Raw genomic sequence first — 23596 nt, forward strand, 5'->3', positions numbered from 1 at the left:
TCTTTGAATACTTTCTTATGAACACACACTGATGTTTCGATATTCTCCTCCAAAATTCCAATATACCTTTGTATGTCATACAGGCACTGCCACACTGGAAAAAAACCAATAAAATAAAAAAAGGAGGGGAAGATGTAGGGAGAAAACAACAGAAGTTACCAGTTTTTAAAATTCCTAAAAGCCTCATAAACAATTATTTCTGTTGGACAGCAAGACACATTTAAATCAGAAATCTGATAATTGCTGAGAAGCAGTTTGTTGCAGCAGGGAAGGACGCTGCATCAGCCTGCAGGGAGGGAGCTCTTGGTGATGCCTCCAAGCTGCACCACAGCTGGGAAGAGGACTGTGGGTATGTGCAGTCCTATGCTCACCACAGGCTGCTTGGCTAGAGCTATGAAGCAAGGCACTTCTCACAAAGACCTTCAGTGGGCTGGACATATGTGTCTGTATGTATTTTTTTAAAATATAAAAAGACAAGAGTTGCATTTTGCAAAGAAGTTGGGTTTCTCAGTCTTTGGCTTTGGGATCAAGAACTTAACTCGTCCTGACTGTCCTCAAATGTGCCACAACTGAAGATCTCAGTCTGCGTTAGAGGACCTCCACTCACCTCACAACCACTGCTTAGAGGTCTAGATGCAGTGCACGCATACTCCTGCCCTTGCAATAAAGAAGTGCAAAGCTAAAGAACAGCTTCATCTCCTCCCCATACCTTTTGTCCCCTTTTGCTTCAAGTTACGCGTTTGTTTCCTCAAGGTTCTGGAAGTTTGTGCCAAGGTCTCTGGGTTAAAGGAGGCATACAATGTAATGGAAACATACTAACTCAAGGAGTGGCCACTTTAGAGGTAACCTTGATAAGAGAGAATCACTGCAAAAGCCTTTGTAAAAGCCAGGAGCTTTAAATGAATGCTTGGAGCACAGCAAAGACTTCTGTACAGAAATGAGTTGTTTCACTACCACAATTCAGAAGGCATGAGATCAGCTGCATACACGTCTTGTTGGTAAATGAAGTTTTCAGTCTGCTCTGTCTGCAAAATCATGCCAAGTGTTGACTGGCCACCTGTCCAGACAGAAGCAAGGAGGCCAGCAAGACACAGGTGTCCTCTAGGCACAGTCATGTTCTGGTGGGTGAGTTGAAGGCAGGAAGGCATATCTGCACCTATGCAAATTCACAGAGCAGTCTTGTGTCCAAGTAGTATTACTCTGTAGAGGCCTTCACAATTCTGATTCTCTCTTCATATGAAATACCTAGGTAGATAAAATGTAAAATTTTGAAGTGGGGATAAGAAACAGCAGTATGCTGTAGTCGCCAATAGCTCAATCCCTCCTCATGCATGACTGTGACACTACTACCTTTCTAGTAAGAAGTCTGTAATAGGTAAAAATCGCCAATTACAGACGTATGTGGTGGAAGGATGGCTATCAATGACCGTGTCTTCTACTTTCTTAAGCATGAAAAATAAATATGTGTTAAAATGATCATAGATGAAAATGAATTAATAGAAGGAGTTTCAGAAACACTAGAAAAGTACATTCAAAGAAAAACAGGAGTTAATTTAAGTAGGAATTCTGAAGATTTCACTTTAATACTCTCTGTACAACTACCAGATAGTGCTTGCTTCTAACTTTAATCTCTACAAAGTTATGAAAATGCTCTTCCATTGAACAAATATTCAGGTTTCATCAAGAAAGTACGCAAATGTTAAAAATTTCTGTGGGGTGTTTTTACGTCAAAGTAATATTCTCATTACTTGCTAGCTGGGTGCTATAATTTTATTCCTTTTTTTTGCCCCAGGAAGTTATATAAGTGCAGCAACTGTTAAGCTACTTGGACCCAATTGTTTCTCTTCCTCAATAGAAAACTCTCAATGCCTCTTTAAATACACCTTTACCTAACCTATGCTTATCAGATTTTTTTTTGAAGCTCAGATTCAGAATCTACCAACAGAAGAATCAAAAGGAAAGATTCATCATCACAGTTAAATCTGTATCTTTTAGATATATCCTCACACAGAGGTAATGCATTCACATATAATCAAAGCTAAAGCTATGCATGACTAAACAGGAGGAAAAAACATTCTTTCTTCAGATTTTCTTCTTTTCCATTGCCAAGTTTCACCTTACTGCCTTTTCCAAGGAGCATGTGGATCTTCAGATGAAGAGGGTAAACTTCTCAAAACAGCCATAGAAAATACTGATTTGGTTGAAGAATGTCAGCTTCAAACATTTTCTATTTCATTTTGAAAACTTGGATTTGGGGAAGTAATATGATTGCACTTAGTAGATGCTGTGCTACTTAGCAGACAGCTTCTGCTAAATCTGACAAATATAGGTCATAGTCCTGCAATCATGCTTTGCTCAAGCACGCTTTGCCTTTCCTAGACAAAAGTAATAATAAGAAGATAAAAGCAATCTGAGGTCATTTCATAAGTAATTTTGACCTAAAATTTTATAGCTATCTCACCTAGCCACTCTTTTCCTTCTATGCCTAAATTAGATAAGCTTGTTTTAGTAAAATATTTTTTTTTATTAAATAAGTACTTCACGAAGTACCTCCAGAGGCACAAAAAAGCCTCATGTTTACTACAGTATGAGCTACTTCTGTATGTCTATGTGAAGGGGTGAAAAAGCAGAACAGTTAGAGAAAAGAAACAACATATAATCCACCTTGATAATTCCCTTTGTAAAACTCAACACCTGTACTGAAGGTTCCTATTCTGTATTAAAAAAGCTTGCTTGCAAACTATTAAAGGAAAATTCTACTGCTTTTTCTGGTAAGCAGCTTGGCAAGGTAACATCATAATCTTGCAGTATCAGTCGTCCCCTTGAGCTTGCAAAGTCTGTTAAAACAAATTACATGAAAACATCTTTTTCAGGATTTCAATTCAGTAGCTTAAGAGGATCAGTATATTCCAGTTTCTTCTTAGATTCAAGGAACATAAGACAATATAGTACTTCAGTGTCTAAGGCTGCACTGACACCTTAATACTTTCTCCATTAACTGTGTATTATGCAGAAACCACATAATAGGAGGTTACTGTGAGAAAACTATATACTTTCTTGTTACCTTTATTAACTAGATTGTATGAAATCAACAGTTCAGCATCTGCTGAAACAGAAATTACATTTGATCTGTAGCAGACGGATGTACAAAACAAAGATTATTTAGAGAAAAAGGTAACAATACACTACTTCGTAAAGCTGATACAAGGCTTCTGAAATTAAATACCTCAAGAACATTTTAAAAAAATTCTACCCAAATAAGTAAAATCATATATTACTTTTCATTTACTCTTCTACTGAATGACAGCATGAAACAAAGACAGATGATGAACATACACAAATTACAATGTCAGAATACAAAAATTCTATTCCTAACTATTAAAAGAATTAAATATCTAAATTAATATGGGAAAATCTATTACTCAGTGACTCTAAAACCTCAAATAATATCTGACACAGCTGCTGATCTAATTGAATTGTCAACCCACCAACTCAATATTAGGCTGCTTGATGTAAGATATAAAACAAAAAAAATCTATTATACTTCATCTATAATCCAAAGATTATATGTTTGCCTGAAATCAGCCTATTTCTTTATAAAAAGATACAAACCAAGACATTATATGTAAATATACTGCCTTGTTTATAACTGCAGACCATCACAACACAGTTGTTTTACTGTCACTGCTATTTCTCCTTGCATCTATATTGTAATGTATTTCTCTTGTACAAGGGGCTGTGTAATGCTTGTGTCACTGGTCAAAATAGAATACAGAAAGTTGCTAGGATTACCTGGGAGAAAAAAAAAAAGAATAACCCACTCATTGCATTCCCAGGATGAGCAATTCAGTGCATTAATAAAACTGCAAAGCCAGCGTAAGGAGGTGCCATAAACTGTTCCAAGTATGTTAAATAACTGAAACATAGAATCAAATGGATAAATGTTCCACAATACGCTTGCAAAAAAGCAAACCTCTAAAGACAATTATCATATAGAACAAATAATTTCACAAATTAAGGCACCTGAGAGATATGTAATATGCCAGTTTTATCTTCCAAATACTCCCCACACCGTCGATCCTACAGTAATCCTTCCAAAATCTATCACTAAGAATGGGAATAAATAACATTTTACTGATGGATAACCACAAAACCCATAAAACACATATTCCATCCTTTCCTGTCCATCCCTACTGGACACAAAGTCCTTAAGTAATTGAACTGCAAAAGATCCTACACATACATGACATTTAACAGACCTGCTAACAAAACCAAGTTTTCTTCCCCTTGCTCTAGAGAATGACCAAAGTATAGCATTAGGTTTAAGAACTCTCTAGAACATCTTTCCTGTTTCCATCCATGTAGAGGGAGATATTCAACCCTTAGTATTCCAAGACAGCTACAAATTATCTGCAAAGCCTTTTTGGTCTGTTGAATTATCTTGCCTTTTTTTTTTTTTGTTATTTCTATTGGGTATGTAGGTAGGAGACAATATTTACAAGTTTTATGGACTTTCCCCTCCCTTTGGGGGCAAAATGTCTATAAAATAATACAATATCCAATCTATATGATTTTATCTGCTTAACTACAGTTAGCATCTGAAGCAAAGTACCTTCTGGAGTCTTATAACGAGTGTAATCAAAAAAGGCTAGAAAGCTGTATTATGTCGATTAAAGCTTGAGAAGTTAAAGCTCACATTCACAAAATAGTTAAATTGGTATATCAGTTGACTGAAACCAGTAACAAGGCTTTTTATAGATATAACTCACGAGCTTTATTTTGCACTTGTTATGTTTACCAATTTTCATTTCAGATGAAGAAATCCATCTCACAGAAGGCAATATGAACCATAAAATAAAGCAAGACAGTGCTAGATTCTTGACAGACACATTAGAGCAACACAAAGCTACAGGGATCTGATTACAGACTATCTTCTGCTAGGCAGTCAGTCTCCTGCTGGGATGGGGAGCACATACGCTGGGATGTTCTACAACAAAGCAGTGTTTGTTTCCTATATAGAGCCTTACAGATGTCACAGGATTATTCCCTCTCAATGCTTCAACGTTTTATCAAAATTTTTAAGCAGAGCATAGCAAGGCACTTACTGTTTAATAACATTACCCCATGCAATGTGTTCTGTGATTCTTGGATCTGTTGCTCTCCTTGCAAGAGCCAAAAGCCAAAGCACAAAGCAACTGCTCTGGGTTGATAAGGAATGCCCTTTATTGCTGATTCTCAGAACAGTACCCAGAATATCAAGAGTTCTAACAGACTAAAAGCAAATCCAAGTCTATCTTCTGGAATGTCACATGCAGATGCAGACAAAATCAGGTGCATGCAGGTCATCTGCTCTGTTCAACACTTGTTATTGGTTTTTTGCTCAGAAGCAGAGCTACAAGTAACTGACACCTTATCCATTTTCAAATGAAGCTTCTATAATTACATTGCTATGCCCTACGGAAACACTACTGGGTTTCTCATAGCAACCTTCAATGATTCAAACACATAGCTCCGCTCTAACCACAAAATTACTAATACTAAGAGAGCTTCATCATTCTTCAACAGAAGAGTCAACATGTGACTGGCAGTTACCAATGTCAGTGGTAATCCAACAGCTTTATCCAAGTCTTGTCTCCTGAGAAATAAAGCTTTATGGAAAAAGTAGTAGTAAATTCAGTATACAGTAGGGTAGGATTGCTTCTATAAGATCTTTATCACTACTTGCAATGCCTTGAATGCCAAACTACAAAGTCTTTTTAGCAACTCTGTCAGATAGGTAAGTATGATTCCTTCCTAAAGGTACAGGCCCACAAGACAAGCAAAGCATTCAAAGCAGCCTATGCCACAGAAAGACTTCTTAATCTCTACCACCCCAATGGTCCACTCCAATTTCCCTTCCTAGATCTGGTTGGCCCTCATCCCCCTTTTCATTGCTGGGTGCCTGTCTGTCACGTCCTTGGGCAGACTCAGTTTCCTAAAACATCAGAAAATAAATATTAAAAAAAAAGTGAGAAATACTCTGTGGCCTTGGGGAGCTGGATTAAAACACTGATGGGTCAGACGAGTGTTGGAGTTGAAGTTAAGGAGCAGGCACAAGACTTAGGTGCAGGGAGACATTTCAGAAACAGAAAGATGTTAGCTCAGCTGCACCATGGAACTTCCTCCACAGGACAGAGCTGGAGCACCTTTTTTAATACTGAAGGGAAAGACAGCATCAAATATGAAGGCAGAATTTACCATTACTGTCTTCCAGCCTATGCTACCATCCTATCACCATTGAGTGTAGCTCATCTGCTATTTTCCTGTCAATTTCTATCTTGTTTCAAAACTTCATTGTCCACTTCTATCTTTCATTCAAAAAAAAGAGTGGTTAAATGTTCCTTCTCATTTTCTGGACCAGATGTTCTCCAAACTGCCATCTGTGCCCCACAGACACACTGTATCTGCATACATAACACTGCAAGTACTCAAGGTACTCTGAAGTGTTGTAAGACCCAGCTTAGAACAAGAAATACCACTGACAACAGTCCAAAATCCAGTGTCAACAATGTTGCTGGGGATAACAAAACAAACCAAAACCAAAACCAAACAAAAAAAACCCGCCAAAGTATTTTAAAGGATTGCATTTCAGGATTATCTTCCAAAACTCAGAACCGTATAAAGTTACTTTCAAAGGAAACTAGAATTCCATTTACAGATATCCAAGTTTTACAAGATTTAGAGAATGTTACTAATAAAATTACAGTAGATTTTTGGACTCATATGCCTCTATTAATCATGTTTTTCACTGAAAATTGAACTATTTATTTTAAATAAAACAAAGAATTATCATTAGTTTGTGTACTGGGGTGACTTTCTAGACGCTGCATCACTTCATCAGTAGAAATAGCTGATCTCAACATCACATTTCAATTTTATTACATTGTGTAGGAAGAAAACAACCCTTTTCAGTTTCTCCTTGAAAAAAAAAAATGGACAAACTATACTGAAATAAACACAGAATTTTTCATCTATGAAGAAAATCTGTTGCAGGCTGATCTGCCCCTTCAGCAAACTGAATCCAACTATTTACTCAACAACTTCCCTCACTTTAGTGGTCTGATACACTTTTAAAACTTCAGCAAAAACATTTAACCAATACATATGCAGATTATTTATCAGCAAAGATATTTTATTTAAATTTGACAACACTATAGGCTAAATTTACTGTAATAGACTAAGATTAAAAGTTACACCTAAAAACAGTATCTTTTCATATCCATTTTTAGCCACCCTGTAAGTGCTCTCTGACATATAGTAAAAAAAGACTTCTGGCAATGGTATTGTCAGAAAGGCTTCTCCTCCATCAGGGACCCACGATTTTGCATGTCCATCACAACACAAAAAGGTCCCAAATCTCAGTTTAAAAGCTGATAATGAAGATAATACCAAGCCAAAAAGCCAAATTCTAACATAAACTGCATGAGGTACAGGCACACATTCTCTTCTAATCATCCAGCAGTAGACTGGCGACAGTCTCTACCAGGTATAGCAGGAGAAGACATAGCAAACTGACAAGGTCAGACTTTGTCAGTCTGACATTTTGTCTGCTTTACAGACTAAAAAAGCAGACAAAAAATAGACGTATTAGTTTTACTTATTTAAAACTTCAGGAAAATACAGTCTTTATAATTCCAATCTCAACATCTACAAGATTTCAGATGGATGAATATGGCATGAACAATGCATATGTCCAGTTCATAACAGAGGTGCTATGCAGAAATTGGTATTTCTACTTCCCCTCATTCAAAGCCATCTACATATGCACACGTGACAAGAAAAATTGTAATGGTTATTTGCCAAATCCTGCAGTCATATGCAGCAGTGGGTCAATCTTTCAAAGCTGGTTCCAATCTGACCGGTGACTGATCTGCTCCCTTCCAGCTGAGGCATCAGGTCACGACAAACATTATCCCAGTCATGCAGCTAACGGCAGAGCTGGAGGGAATCCCTCTAAGAGGAAAGTAGAGACACAAGGAACAAGTTTCCTTCTGGGAAAATGGGATGAACTAAAGCTAAGGATGACGCAGGTGGTTCACAGGGTAAAAAGAGCACTAGATCAACATGTGGAATTCATGTAGTTTTATTTTGAAGCCACGATGCTACAGCTCTTGGGCAAAAAGCCCAAATCAGATTTCAGGCATGGTATTAATTTCCTGGACTGAGTAAACAGGTCAAGAGCCTTACATACATACTAGAGTGTCATCTGCCATCTAGTACAAGGGATGCTTAATTAGCTTAGTAAAGATACAGGGTTTGGGGAGGAGAGAGGTGGCAGAATCTGTATCCTTCAGACTAGTAATAGCATTTGTAGGACACATGCAAAAAAAAATTTAAAAAGGAAACAAAACCAAAGTTATTGAAGCATTTTTTTTATTAGCACATCAATTAAATGCTCAATTATTTGACACCAGAAATTACATGTTCATAAAATCCACTATGCAAGACAATCCTGTCTCAATAAGTTAGACAGCAGTGTTATTAAAAAAAAATGTGCACTCAGCAATTAAGCAAAACAGACACAAAATGCTGATGAAAAAATTAGGAAGGCAGTGATTCCCTTCAAATTATTCCCGTAAAGACCTAACTGATAGAAATATACAATATGTGTCTGCCTTAAAAAATTAATGCAGATTGCAAACTCCTGAGAGGAGAGAGTGTTATCCTCATGCTGGACTGTTCACAGACATATTTTTGGCTACTACTGTAATCACATAACATGACAGGGGCTGGGGGAACAGAACACGACGTGGAAAAATACCTCCTTGATAACCACTATACTTGTCTCAACCCAAAAGCTGTGTAGCTTTGCTTCATTTTTGTTTCTGTGTGACAGAAATATGCAACAAAAACAGTGGAAAGCAGGAAGCAATCTTTTCAGCAGATCAAGGCATAGGTTCAGCAAAATATGCTTTTATATTCTCAAGCTACAAACACACTATGAAACCTTGCTGATTGTGGGTATAACCACAAAGAGTCAAGGCATTTGACCCAAGGATGTTATGACTATGCTATATACAATCAATTTCTATGATACTAAGGATCTAACAAGCCCCTGACAATAAACAGTGCTTTTCTAGATGAGAAAGCAAGCTGCTGCATGGCAGCATTTTCAGGCTTTCCACTGACATCATGCTAAGAAAGAGGTAATTGTCCCAAGGCAGATTTTGACTTATCACCAGCATGAGGGAATGCCTTGTTTACAATCCTTAAAGATTTTGAATCTAGAGGAAAAAGAAAAAAAAGAAATCAAACACAGACTACACAAACCTATCAGAAAAAATTTAAACTTTTGTCCACTTAGTTTCTAAACACCAGAAAAATTCTGCAGAAGATACTCCATGTGAATGGGTGCTAGGGCAAATAACTCACAACTTGAAGTATCACATTTATTAAGCCTTTGATCCTTCAAATAGTAGAGTATGGCACACCTCTATATTAAATAGTCTGACAACCTTAACATAAGAAGAGAGACTATAGGTTTCGGAGCAGTAGCCATTTTTTGTCTAAATAGTGTTTTGACCAGAGTTCTGAAATTTTCCAAAATAGTGAACAAAAGCCTGTCAGTTCACAGCAAGAGTGCTGCAAAGTGCACTAGATAGCCTAATGCTGCCAAACAAGCTGCACACTTCTTTGAATCCAGCATCTCTCGCAACTCTTCCCTCCCTGTTATCGCTTATTCATACTTTGAAATATCCTGCAAGAAAAGCTTGAAAGAGAAGGTCTGACTACCTATGGTACAGGCCACCTAACAAACATCAGAGTTTAGAGAGCAAAAACCTTAACGGTCTCACTATGAGGAACTGTGCACAGTATCAATCACACAGCCACAGGAGCCTGTCCTGAAAGAAAAACTCAAAAATGCGGAGGGAAAAGAGAAGAAACATGACAGTGTTATCATCTTTTGATGAATTTAAATCCCTGAGAGACCCCTGAATTCACTCAGGTACTCAAAGAAGGCAAGTAAATCTGTGAAGACAAAGTATAAGCCCTTCAAAAAGTAGAAAGAAAAAAAGATAGGTGAACAAGACATGTTACAAAGAGAGGTGGCAAGCAGCTCAAGATGAGACACCCAGGGAGCTTCACACCACAATTTGAGAAACCTAGTGAAGAAAATTATTACAAAAGCATGCAATTTTGCTCACTGCATTTTTCATGGCATGTTTCATTTTTTTGGTTTAATTTGTTCAGAATAAACATTTGCACCAGAACACTAATAAGCCTCAAAACAAGGACCTTCTTGAGTTTTCTTACCCCACTCTCTGACCTAAGAAATTTTATATTCACCTTTTTATCTGGAAGTACAATTCTCTTCTTCACAGCGTCTCTACCTATATCCAGATACAAGAAATAACGGTCCTATTACCAGTTAACTGCTAACTGTACTGCTGCAGTTAACTGTTAACTGTAAATGATTAACAGTTTGTGAGAGCAAACTTCATACCTGCATCGTGAATTTAAGTCTCACTTTCTCAGAAAAAACCACTAGTTTAATGTAAGCACCCAACTTCACTTATAATGCAAAGACAGTGCTGTGCAGAAGTTTAGGCACATAACCTTAATGTTTAATTTTCATCCTAACATCAACATCAATAAATTGTATTTGGTATATTATATACTACACTGTTCAAAAATAAATCTGGGGCATCGTAGCTGAGTTAATCATTAAAGAAAAATGTTATAGGAATTAGTAATCTGTCCTCCAGAAACAATCCCAAGCAGGTAGGATAAGACTTTCCAGCAAAAGAGCAACCCTGCTTTATTTGTACTGCTTCAATAAACACAAACATTGCTGTGAAAATGAAAACTCCCACAACCTTACATAAATATCTGCAGCCAAAAAGCATCTCTGTGGATAAAGCTGAATACTCTGCAGATGTATTTTCTAATACGCAGGGGAGATAGAAATGCACTAGCTTTTCATCACAAATACACTCTGACCAATGAATGAATGATCTCATTGCTAACTCCCAACACACCATACTCTAATCTAGTGACACTGTGGACTCCTTCCATGATTCCCTATCCAGTACAAGCACGTGCAGGAATCCTTCAATACAAGACTGCTTCAGTGGATATGTCCAAATACATGCCCTATGTGGATACCTCATCCAGGTAGGCACTTTTGTCATTCTTATGGTTTTAAAGTATTGTAACCTTAGCATTGTTTCTGCGTCTGATGGTTTACAACATTAAGTGACAAGCCAAGAGTTTATAGCCTCAAGAATCAACTAGAACACCAGGAAATAAAGAGTTGCATACCTGTATTTATAGCTTAGCCTGTCCTGTTTCAGTCCCCTCTCTTTCTGGAACATTTTTAGTTTAACTGGTACCCAGCCTAATCACTCTCAATTGAGTGAACATTTGACTCAATTCAAACTACACCATGATTTCTTTTAACATGAGCCTGAAATTTTGAACCTTTTATCCAATGTCCTAGGAGTGCTTTACCAGCCTCAGTGAATCCTACAAGAAGTAGGAAAATAGCATTATTCTCATTATACTGCTGAGTAAAAGAAAATTAAGCATCTCAAGGCAATACAGAAGCTTATGGTAGAATTGAGAGAGTACAGAAGTTCTGACTCCCAGCCTGCTGCTGTAATCCTCAACTAATCCACAAGAAAAATAAAATCAAAATTTAACTGTTACTTTAGACTGATACAGGTTGGTTTTGTTTTTTTTAAATCACCATTTCATCAGAACACTCATCTACATCAGGTTGCAGTTGCCTTTTAATTTGCTGTACTTATATGGCAGCAGCGTCCTACAGCCTCCTTCACCTTTCCAACCACAAGACCCGCCAGAGTAAACACCAAACAGAGGCAGAACTTCAAACACACTAGGAATTACTGGAATACCTGGGGTTATCTGAAGATAAGCATGGCCTCCCTCACACAAATGATTCTGAAATCTGATCCAGAGGATGCATTCATTTATCTATAACGAAGGACTGGAAAAGATGTCAAAATTCATTAGGATGTCTCAAATGAAGGAAAAACTCTGGATCACTAAAATTAAGCAAAAACAAGACAGAAACCTTTTTTAAAAATAGATCTTGCTGTGCAGCCAAGTATGCCTGCATGCAATTGTTATTTATTTTTAAATTGGGGCAATTTTTCAGGTAAATTTTTAGATCAGCTAACACAATGAGGTGCTTTAAAACTAAACAACAAAAAAAAAACCAAACAAGATTTATCTCCTGATGATACTTGTCAAAACTGTGACTACACAGCCAGAGGAAAATCAGTATGATCCAAAACCTCACGACATATCTGTCCCATTATATCTTCCTTAAAGATGATGGACAACTAGTAGCAGATCTACTCCTGAAGACACTATAAAAATCCTATTGCTATTTCCAACGCAAAGGTCATTTGATCGTTTTAGGAGGATTTTGATTAAAGCAAATGCTGGCTAATTCTTGGTTTCCCCGTGAATCCTTGGATGACAAGGATGGACACAAATTCAAATCCAATTCAGGGATCAAAGTTTTCCTAGTATTTCTGAAGCTTCAATGAGCAATGCTATTTTAAAATTCAGAATCACAGAATCAGAACCACAGAATATCCTGAGTTGGAAGGGACCCGCAAGGATCCAACTCTTAACTGCAAGAGCTTGTTCTGGCACTACAGCACTGGACAATTAAATCACAAATATTTTCTCTCCAAACCAGCTAGAAGTTTCCTCGCACTAGAAATATTTAAAGCAAACTCCAAAGGGAGAAGGGGAAGACAATTAACTATCCAACCGTTGGAATATAACCTCCCTATGACAGGGACAAAAGGTTTTACTGTTGCATCTCATGGAAATAGGAGGCAATCTTTTGTGAGATCTTTCAGCATTACTGGTCACTTTTAGCCCAGAACAACCACTATTCAGGTCATCTGTTTTCTGTATTAATAATGACTGCAAAACCCACCAGTATAGTACTGAAAATGAAACTGTATTATAAGAATTTTCCATATAATCTTCTTCCTCATCTCCCTAGCTACATCATCACTATCTAATCAGTGGTCTTTCATTTAAATCCTTGGAAGAGAGAGCAATTTCCAATTCCTTTGTTAATAAAAATAAGTACTAGTTTGGTTTTGGTTTTTTCCCATTATTAACTTCTTGTCCATAACAATTAAGAAAACAAAGTCCTCTATAACTCCTTAATAAGATTTAGAAGATACCATGCAAAAGTCACCGAAGCCAGACTCTAAAATCCTTCCTTTAAAAAGCCATTGTGAATCCTGCCTCTAAGAGTCAACATGGTTATTAAATCCTCACACTGCTTCATGTCAGCCCCGTCCATGTGTCTTCACTGGCTTCACCATCTCTCTGTCATTCAGGTATTGGATATTTATCCATTGGATATGGGTATTTTTTGACTGAACATGTTTCCCTAATGAGGACAGTCAGCAATTTGCTACTAGGAAGTACATAATACACAATTCTTGTGAACTACTTACATTATGTGGATGAAATGTGTCTGTATGCATCATCTTTGCTCTGTTTCCCTTATGTCCTCACTCCATGTCCATTTCCTCTGCAGAAGAGCAGACTGGCATCTTGCTAGTAAGACTTACAGCATGTAAGCTTAGGCATTTTCCAGGAGATGCTGTCAACGCATTTACCCAGCATGAGCCCCTGATGCTTCTGGGAGGAGGGACTAATACTGTACAGCCATCATACTCCTAGCACTAGTATTGAGCTCAAATTATACTTTTTTTATACAGTACACTTTTCTCAATCTCATTACAGCTCCAGTGAACAGACTTTCAAATTCAAAAATTCTCTTTGCAACACTAGGAAATAACTTATATTGGATTTAATACATGTTCCACAGGGTTATTCTGCTGGTATAAAGGAAGAGAGAATGTCTCCTCAGTGGGCTGGCAAAATCTGGTAGGAATCCACCTCTGGAAGGTCTGTAACTCAAAGGAAGAGGACTTAACCACTTAATCTTGTGATTTGTATTTGCTTTTAATAGAACCCTGTCGATACATGAAAGTTTTTTTTTGTTGAGAGAACAGACTAATTCCTGCTCATAGTGGTTTATTACAGTTCCAAATAAGATGATATAAATATCCTTAGAAGAACCATGTCCCTTCCTCCACTGCTCTAATCTTTTTTTAATCTTTTTTATATCTTTATCTCCATTTTGGAAAAATGGCTCCAAAGTGCATACCTGTAACACGAGCTGGTATAATTTTATCACCTGATTATTCATGCAAGATAGCAGATTTCCACTGCATAGCTTCCCATGTCATTATAAAATTCAAATACATTTATTTAAATCTCTCCTAGAATCAACCACTTTCACTGTTTCAGTTAATTGAATTAATAAACAGCTAATGGACAATGGAAGTTGTGGCCCCATTTTCTGTTCTGACAAATTAAAAAAAAAATATTTGCCATAAAGGATCCTTTGCCTTAGACATCATTAAACATCATTAAAGATCTGCTAACAAATCCTAACATTTAAGAGAAGGAAGTAGGAATCCAAACCAGGGATAAGTTCATATCAAACTGCAGAAGTACTCAACAGACTCCAGAGCAATCCAAGTCCGGAAATGCCGGACATTTGATTTATATCATTGTTTCCTCACAGATTAAGTGAAAATTTGGGTATTGACCATCTCATCTCATTGCTAGGCTTCGCAAATGAAGATTTGGAAAGGGCTCTACCCACATTTGCTACAAGCGCGCTGGTGGCTAAAGAGGCAAACGCGAGGTAGACAAGTCCAGTGGCAAAAGGCACAGCAGAAAGACTCCTTAGATGGTATCGGCGAGACACAATTCTTTCTGCATTGTCTTTTCTCCTCTCAGTTATTGACCATAGGAAAGAGCCATTTCATTAACATAGTGTTCTGTTTCCAAATTATTCAGGAATGCCTTACTTTTCTCTTGAATGACCATATGACAAATACAGATATGTGTCCTCTGCTACTCAATTACAGAAAGTTCACACCAAAATCTCCATCAAAACTTCCTTTATTCTTGTAAAAAATTACAAACTTGGCAACTACTTTTCAAAGGCCAGCTTTTTATAGGTAGAATTCATATAAAGATGTGAACACCATGGTCTTTACAAAAAGACACATTGCTAAGAGCAAAACTGGCTATAAGCAGTTCTCAGGTTCCATGTTAAGATAAATGCAAGGTGTAAATAAACTGGACTTTACTGGAAGTGAGATTTTATGAAGACTTCTTTTTTTGTATTTCTCAGTAAATGAGAGTTCGCACACAGGGCCTCACATTCCATATGTACACATCAACAACTCAACTTTATCCATTAAAGTTTCATATAAAATTTTACAAATTAAAAACAACTGCATTTTACACCATATAAAATGAAAGGAGTGGAGGACTGTAACTCTTACAGTGGCAACAGTCTAACTAAAAATGGACACTTTAAACTTCTGTCATTCTTGTGTCATAGGATGTAGTAGATGCTAAAGCTAACGCAGGTTCAAAAAAAAGATGCATAAATTCTTAACTATTACAACCCATGTGATTAATTACCAAACCATCTGCCCAGAGACCCCTAAACTGCATCCTGTTAGAAATCAGTGATATTTCCCTTCAGACACTCAGCTATTTGCACACCCTATGATACTCTTCCCTGGGCATTTGCTATCATTCACTGTTAAAAACAAGATACTAATGTAGAAACATCTCTGGTCTGAGCTGATATACCATTCTTAGGTCCATATTTTTGTGCCTGGGAAAAAGGAAGGTACAATATCTAAAGCTGGTTCAACACCTACACTGTTCAAGTCCCTCATTTCCAAACACTATGTAGGGCACTTGTATGGCAGCCAAGATATTTATATAGTAACAGTTCTTAATATACTTACATGACTCGTGAGAGCTGGGAAAGACACCACAAATATAAAACTCTTCCTCCTTCTCCCTTAGCTGAATTCACTCCCCCTTAAAAGTTTTACTTAACACTTAAAACAGCTTTATGAGTAACATTTTTTTATATTTTTATACAACATTAACTATTATCCACACCTCCTATGATCTGCAAGACAGGATTTATGTTAGTCAATCTCTCTTCCGGGTATTTTATTCAGATTTTAGACAGGCAGATCTCTAGGGTTCTGTTTTATTTTTTAGGTATTTACAACTGAAAGGATTTCCTAAAAGTCATCCCACCTTTTCCTTAGAATAGAGAGATCTGTTCTTTAAAAAGCACAGGTAGCGATAACATTGCTACTAATGCTTGGATGCCCAACAGATATGGGTTCCCACCGTACTAAATACTGCACCCAAATGAGAATAAAAGTGAGAGTGCTTTCTCCCTCTCACAACTTAAGAATTTTGTTAGTTATGGTCTTTCGACAACTAAAGAGCCTCCTGTGGACTGTGATCCATTACGATCACAGCAGGCAGTCAACCTTTGCTTTTTACAATAACTTTATTTGCTACTTATCTTCAAAAATACTGCTCTTCTATCATATTCTTACTATACATGCAGAAAGATTCTCTTTTCATATTGTGTCCAACATTCATGGCTCCTTTCTATGTTTTTGTCTGCTTAAATGGCACCAGGTACCACTGGTAAAGTATTTGCACGAATTTTCTTTAAATGGTTGTGTGAATGGATTTGGTCTTCTTTGAAATTTTACATTGTGATTACCGTCCAAACTAGTCAAACAATAGATACATGAAGACTTTATTTAGAAAGCAGTTAAGCTGCAAGATATTTGCTTCAACAAGTATTTAGTGAAAAGACTGTCTTCAAAGGAGAGGAATCTATTCCACTGCACATACAAAGCAGAGGAAGAACTGATTGGATGGATTGATATGACTATTGAGAAATGCTAGATCTTTATATTCTAATGGGAGAATCATTCTTCAAGTAAATGTTTTGCAAAAAGTATTTTGCACTAGACAAGGATGTTGGAGACTGTTTACACCCAGGGAAGTGTATGACTACCAGTTGGGTCTGCTAGCTTTCAAACTATGCAGAAAGCAACAAAGGACCTCCACACTACACAAACAGCCCAGCTTTCCAGTGGGAGATTCCTAAGACCAGCTTTGATATAGCTATCAATGGTATGGCACGTAGCTGAATAATACTAAGGTCTTTCATAGGTATAAGCACAAAGTGAAAACTATTATCACAGATCATTTAAAACATACTGAAGTTTTTAAGTACTGCAAAATAATGTAAACAACAGCATTAGTTAAAAATGACACAACATAGAAGTAATGGATCAAATACAAAATAATGGTTCAGTACAAAGAGTCATACAAAAATGAACACAGCAATAGGTAGTTTCTTGAAACTGGACTTCTCAAAACATTTCCTCCATGTGCCTGAGAGTATCATTCAAAGGCTTCTTGAACTCTGTCAGGTTTGGTGCTGTGACCACTTCCCTGGGGAACCTGTTCCAGTGACCAACCACCCTCTGGGTGAAGAACCTTTTTCTAATATCCAACCTAAACCTCCCCTGACACAACTTCAGGCCATTCTCTTGGTTCCTGTCACTGGTCACCACAGAGAAGAGATCAGTGTCTGCCCCTTCTTTTCCCCTCACAAGGAAGTTGTAAACTGCAACAAGGTCTCCCCTCAGTCTCCCCTTCTCCAGGCTGAACAGACCAAGTGACCTCAGCTGCTCCTCATACAGCTTCCCCTCGAGGCCCTTCACCATCTTCATGCCCTCCTTTGGATGCTTTCTAACAGCTTAATATCTTTCTTATATTGTGGTGCCCAAAACTGCACACCATATTCAAGGTGAGGCCGCACCAGTGCAGAGCAGAGCAAGACAATCCTCTCCCTCAACTGGTTGGCGATGCTTTGCCTGATGTCCCCGGGACACAGTTGGCCCTCCTGGCTGCCAGGGCACTGCTGACTCATATTCAACTCGCCATCAACCAGGACCCCCAGGTTCCTTTCCATGGCACTGCTTTCTAGCACCTCATTCCCCAGTCTGTACGTACATCTGGGGTTGCCCCATTCCAGGTGCAGAATCCAGCACTTTCCCCTGTTAAACTTCATATGGTTGGTGACTGCCCAGTCTTCTGATTTGTCAAGGTCTCTCTGCAGGGCCTTCCTGCCTCTGAGAGTCAACAGCTCCTCCCAGTTTTGTGTCATCTGCAGACTTGCTCAGTATCCCTTCCAGTCCTGCATCCAAGTCATTTATGAAGACGTTGAAGAGCACAGGGCCTAAGACGGAGCCCTGTGGAACCCCACTAGTGACAGGTCACCTGTCTGAGGTTACCCATTCTCTATTACCCTCTGTGCTTGACCATGAGCCAATTGCTCACCCACTGCATGATGTGTTTATCCATCATGTTTATCCATGTGTTTTGTCCAGCTGTGTGCTAGACATTTTGTCCAGAAGGATCCTGTGAGAGACAGTATAGAAAGCTTTAATGAAATCCAAAAACATGACATCGACTGCCTTCCCTTGACCAGCTAGGTGGGCTATCTTGTCGTAAAAGGAAATTAGGTTTGATAAGCAGGACTTTCCTCTCATAGTTCCCAAGCTATAATCCTTCTCTTATCAAACCTTTCATACATTTCCTAACTTGTATATTATCCCCAAATAGCAATGATTTAATGTATTGTCTTGAACTTAAAAAAAGACTTTTCATCCTATTTTGCAAAATAGCAACTGAGTAGAAGACCTCAAGACCTAAACTAAACTATTTACATGCACCAATAATATAATTAGTAATAATCATCTGTGCGCCCCAGCTGATAGAGGTAGTTGGAAAACAACTTAAGGGTGTGTACTTCACACCTCTAGCATCAGAAGTTTGTTCTGCTACCAGAGCATTACAAAAATGGAACACTGATCGTGACTGGAACTGGTGGTTCCAGTCAAAAAAATGAAATGTAAGATTCTGTACTATTTCTACCAGCTCTGCGTGGTGGAGATGAAGGAAGGAGAAGAATGAAGGAGAAGAAGACATGAGGATACTGGCCATGTAACCTCACATATTCACGCACACTTTTCTTCCTGATAGATATCAAGAGACATATATACTAACTCTCTTAGCAGTCAAGCTCACTGGTAACTGAACTAGAGGCGTGCACCATTACTACTTCGATCACCTTAACAGGAACTGTCCTGAATAATTTTCTAACTCATCAATGAATTTGGTTAAGCCTTCAGCAAAGTCTCTTCTAACACTAAGAAGAGAAGTCTGTTATACGTAAAGCACAGGCTTAGCTTCCAACACTGGCATGGAAGGTACAGTATGAAATTACCTCAGTCTTCATAAAATGAAATAAAAATGCTGCAACAGAAAACTGTACAAAACAGAAAGGCGAGTTTGTGGGGGTTTAGTGTAAAAAAAGGATTAAACAAAAAAATCTGATTTTATTATTAGACCTTCTTATAGAGTTTCTTATAGCAATCACAGGCAGACAATGATCTCTTTATGAGCACTAGATAAGATGATAATAATTACCCTAAGATAAGAAGAGAATAATTACACTGAATTCTTTTGCAAGGTGCTTTGAGACCTAATAATGAAAAGCACTGCTAAAAGCTGTGTATTATAAGTATGCTTAATAATTACATAAAACAAGTACAACTTTTTCTAGAGGCTAGTTATAAACAAAATTGATTTTATTTGAAAGTTCAGCTGAATAAATCTTTTTTTGTAATAAAAAGGAATCAGGTGCACTAAAGAGCTTTCTTAGTGCAAGGTTATAACAGAACCATTTAAAGCTATTCATCACCTTACTGAGGGAAATATATTGAATATTTTAAACAGCCCATCATGAGCTCAGTATAGTTCAACATGAGCAGGGTTTTCATAGAATAATGAAACATGTTAAGGGTTTTACAATAAACATCTGTTGACTAGGTGAGAATTCTACAGTTGTTAGAAGTGATGTACAAAAAAAAATAATCATCGTTCTATGAAAATCATTTATAACACTTATAGTTGTCAGTTTTGTAAGCTATTTTTAATCTTATATATCTATCTATACACACACACCAACCCACTATCTCCTTTCAGCCCCCAAGAAACTGATAATGACCTTCTTATAAAATTCCACCGGGGGCGTGGGGGAATATGCAGTTTTTTGAAATAGCTCTACTTTGCTTGACATTCATATTGCCTGTGAAAAATGAGGCCCACTTGTGCGAATGTTCCTTATAAGAGCAATCTTAGGAATTACTGGCATGAAGCTATTTCTTGAATTAGGATTGCAAGATCAAGTTGATAGCTAGCATCCCTAGGAATCACTATGCTTTTGCTACTGTGGAAACATCTGTGATGGTATTATTGCAATTATTTTACCAGAAGTCTTGATGTAATAAGAAAACAAGTTAACCCTTTAAGCTTAAGTATAAATAGTTAAATGTTAGGGGTTCATATAATCATCTTCAAAGCTGTCAATACTGTGTTTCTGGTAAAACACCTGATATTTTGACACAGCTCTTACTATACTTAATTTTATTAAACAGTTATTTTTAGTGTTAAGATTTACATTTTGCAAATTATTTGTAAAGGCAGACATTAAAAAACAATTTTTTTATTTACAGTTTCCATATGTGTAGAAAATATCCACTGCAAATATCCCTTACCTATTCAAAACACAGGATGTTGCTCATGAATCAGTAATCCCTGGACAGGCAAATGTAATATAGGCAAAATGAAACTACCTATGACAATAACATGATCACAATTATATTTTTTTTAAGAAAAAAACTTTTCTATATAGAGGCCTTTGTCTTGCTCTTTTTTGAAAACGTGTATATATAAGTTATGGAAGAAAAAGGACTCAAATACTAAAACATCACATTTGACTCAGGCAGTCCCTTAACCTCAAATTGCTGGAGGCCTGGCTCTTTTCCCAAAGATTCACAGCACGCTCACCCTGTTGTTATGGTGTTTCCTAAACATCTGCTACGTGCCACTTGCAGAAACGGGAATCCAAACAAGGCGGACCTTTAATCTAACCCCATACAGCTGTTTTAATTGTATGTTCTAATGTCTACGTCAAATTTAAGCACTGAATAGGCACTTTTTTCGGAAACCTTTAGGAAGCCAATGTGCTGGAACACGTTCGCACACAGACACTTATTGAAAGGCACGATGAGAAAACACAACACGAAAGAATGCGAAGGAGTTGCGCTCCTTGGGCGAATTTTACCATATCGTGGGGCACATTTCTTAACCGTGTGCCCCCAGACCTTCCCGCTCCCCTCCCCGTAAGGGGGTCTGGAGAGACGTCGCAGAAAAAAAAAAGAAAATAAGAGAATAATAAGATGGAAAAGACAATAATGTTTACACATCGCGGCAGTACGGGCGGTGCGCGGAGAGTCACAGGTGCTGCCGGAGCCAGCGCTCCCCTCGCCGCCGCCCGCGGCTCCCGGACCCCCGCCCGCTCCCGAGTCTCTGAGAGAGGGCGGAGACCCCCCCAGCTCCCCCGCCCAAAGCCGTAGGTGCGAGGGAAGGCCGGGGGCTCCAGGCTACCCCTCGCCCGCCGTTCCCGGGGCTCATCCCGGCCGGTGCCCGCCGGGCGCGGGGAGCCGCCGCGGGAAGGACGCGGCTCGCGGCACACGACGGACGCGCCCGTCCCGGCGGCGCTCCGGGACCCCCCCGCCCCCAGAGAGCGGACCGCCCTGCCGGCCGCCGGCGCCCACCGGAACAAAAGGAAAACAGCCCCGGAGCCGCCCGCGGCCCCGCACAGCGCCCGGCCCATCGCGCCCCCCCACCCGCACTCACCTCGGCGCGGCGGCAGCGGCGGAGCGGGCGGCGGCCACTCGCGCCCGCGGGCTCCCTCCCCCCCAACACTCCCTGCTTCCCTCCCTCCTTCCCTGCCCGCCCTCCCGGCTCCGTCTCTCACCGCTCCCGGAACGGCGGCGGCGGCTGGGCCCGGCTCCCCCGCCACGTGACCCCCGCCACGTGACCGCCACACTGCCCCGGCCGGCTCCGCCCCCGCCGGGCCGGGGCTGCCCCGAAGCCGCCCCGCGGGACCCGGCGGAGGGCACGGCGGAGGAACGGCGGGCACACTGCGGGGCGGCGCGGTAACAGCGCGTCTGACAAGGGGAAACAGCCGCCACTGTCTCCCCGCAGCCCCTCACCCCCCTCTGAAACAGGAGTCACAATGGCCTGTACGAAATAGGGGTTATTTGACAACAAAGCACCTACGGCTGACTTATCCCTCCTGCCTTTAGGGCCGAGAAAGAAGGAAAAGAAGTTGGTGCATTGTATCTGGGGCATTGAGCCTCGTCACGTACCTCACACTCCTCCCTGCAAAAATCACAAACGCTGACGCCACTATATTCCTGAATTTTTGCTCAACCCAAAAGCTACAGTGAGTGAAAGTTAGCTGTGCTGACCAGTGTCCCATGCTAAGTGTAACCTTTGCTCCGAGAAAATCATGCTTACAGTAACGGGTCAAGGGGGTGTCTTGCAGGAGAGAATGCCTCTGTCCTCAGAATTCAGAATACAATCTAGAGATATCAACACTACAAGACCTGGGGGAGCCTCAGTAAAAAGGGGACTGGTGTTGGAAACAAATTTTGATGCTGTATTCTGGTATCACATTCAGTGCACATTCACTTTCTTCAGAAAGGACCAACAAAATGCCCAAACAAAAGAAGTGTGGAGCACTTAGTAGTTTAAGGAAACCAGGAACAAACTGTAATTATCAGCTCTAGAAAAGCCATCCAAAAAATAGTACACGGAGAGCAGGAAGTGAAAAGGCCCAATACCCTGCTGGCTTTAGGAATTACAACTTATTGAACATTTGAGAAACTAAAAGGGTAAATATTTTTCACACCATTCCCCACAGTTCCATAAGAATTTTTTATTACAACCTACAGCAATAACGAGCCAAACTTTTGACAAGGGCCAGCTAGGTATGTGAAAATCTGGATGACTTGAAGCCTGAGATAAGGTATTAGAGTTAGGCATAAATTTCATCTGTTAATATAATCTTCATTTAGAAAAAAAAAAGTTGCTTTTTTATTGAAGATTTTCAGTTACCGTACACAGACTAAACCCTGGGGCAACTCTTAACAGATCCTATAGCTAAAGTGCAGTAAAAAGTTATCAGGGAGTTAGGGCTCCATTTCTGGGTGCATTACAGCAGTTGTTCTCAACTGGTGAGCTGTGGAGACCAGGGTCCCTGAATTACCCACTAGATATCTGCAAAAGGCAACCACCACCCCCAGTAGGCCTACATTTCATATATTTTAATTACTTCTTCAGCAGAAAATTTTAAGGAGCCAAAACAGTTAAAATCACTGTATCACTCAGTTCCTGTGTTTAACTTAGCTCGATTCCTAATTTACAGGCCATCATATCATAAGAATTTAATTTCAGTACTAAAGCAAAAAATATCAGAGAGAGGTGTGCAAAACACCTCTGCTGCTTTAAACTCCTTTGTAACCCTGTCCTTTCCACCCAGGTACATTAAGTATGGTGCAACAGTATTGCCTACTAGACCCTTCTCTCAGTTGCATTGGAAGTTGTATCTGGGTTCATAATCACAAAAGAAAACTATGTGTCCCAGTTGTTCACCAGCCTTTGCAAACTATGATCATGACTGAGTGATACCTTGCAGGAGTCCCACTAATTCTGC

At 39.2% G+C, this 23596-nt stretch overlaps 1 protein-coding gene across 7 annotated transcripts in view; it reads right to left on the reverse strand.

Annotated features, from left to right (window-relative positions):
* Nucleotides 1-21910, reverse strand: part of TULP4 (TUB like protein 4) — a 154828-nt gene extending 132918 nt beyond the window's left edge. For 2 of the 7 annotated variants that reach the window (XM_051801544.1, XM_051801542.1), the window contains exon 1: nucleotides 10294-11106. The gene's annotated coding sequence lies outside the window, so the exon portion shown is untranslated. Of the gene's footprint in view, nucleotides 1-10293; nucleotides 11107-21732; nucleotides 21807-21853 lie in introns of those variants that run through there. The other 5 variants (XM_051801543.1, XM_051801545.1, XM_051801546.1 and 2 more) reach the window with 4 other exon arrangements.
* Nucleotides 21911-23596: the final 1686 nt, after the last annotated feature.

Source organism: Manacus candei, unplaced genomic scaffold (genome assembly GCF_025592945.1).
Source record: "Manacus candei isolate 608988 ecotype Guabito, Panama unplaced genomic scaffold, ASM2559294v1 h1tg000052l, whole genome shotgun sequence".
In the NCBI taxonomy this organism is placed as follows: Eukaryota; Metazoa; Chordata; class Aves; order Passeriformes; family Pipridae; genus Manacus; species Manacus candei.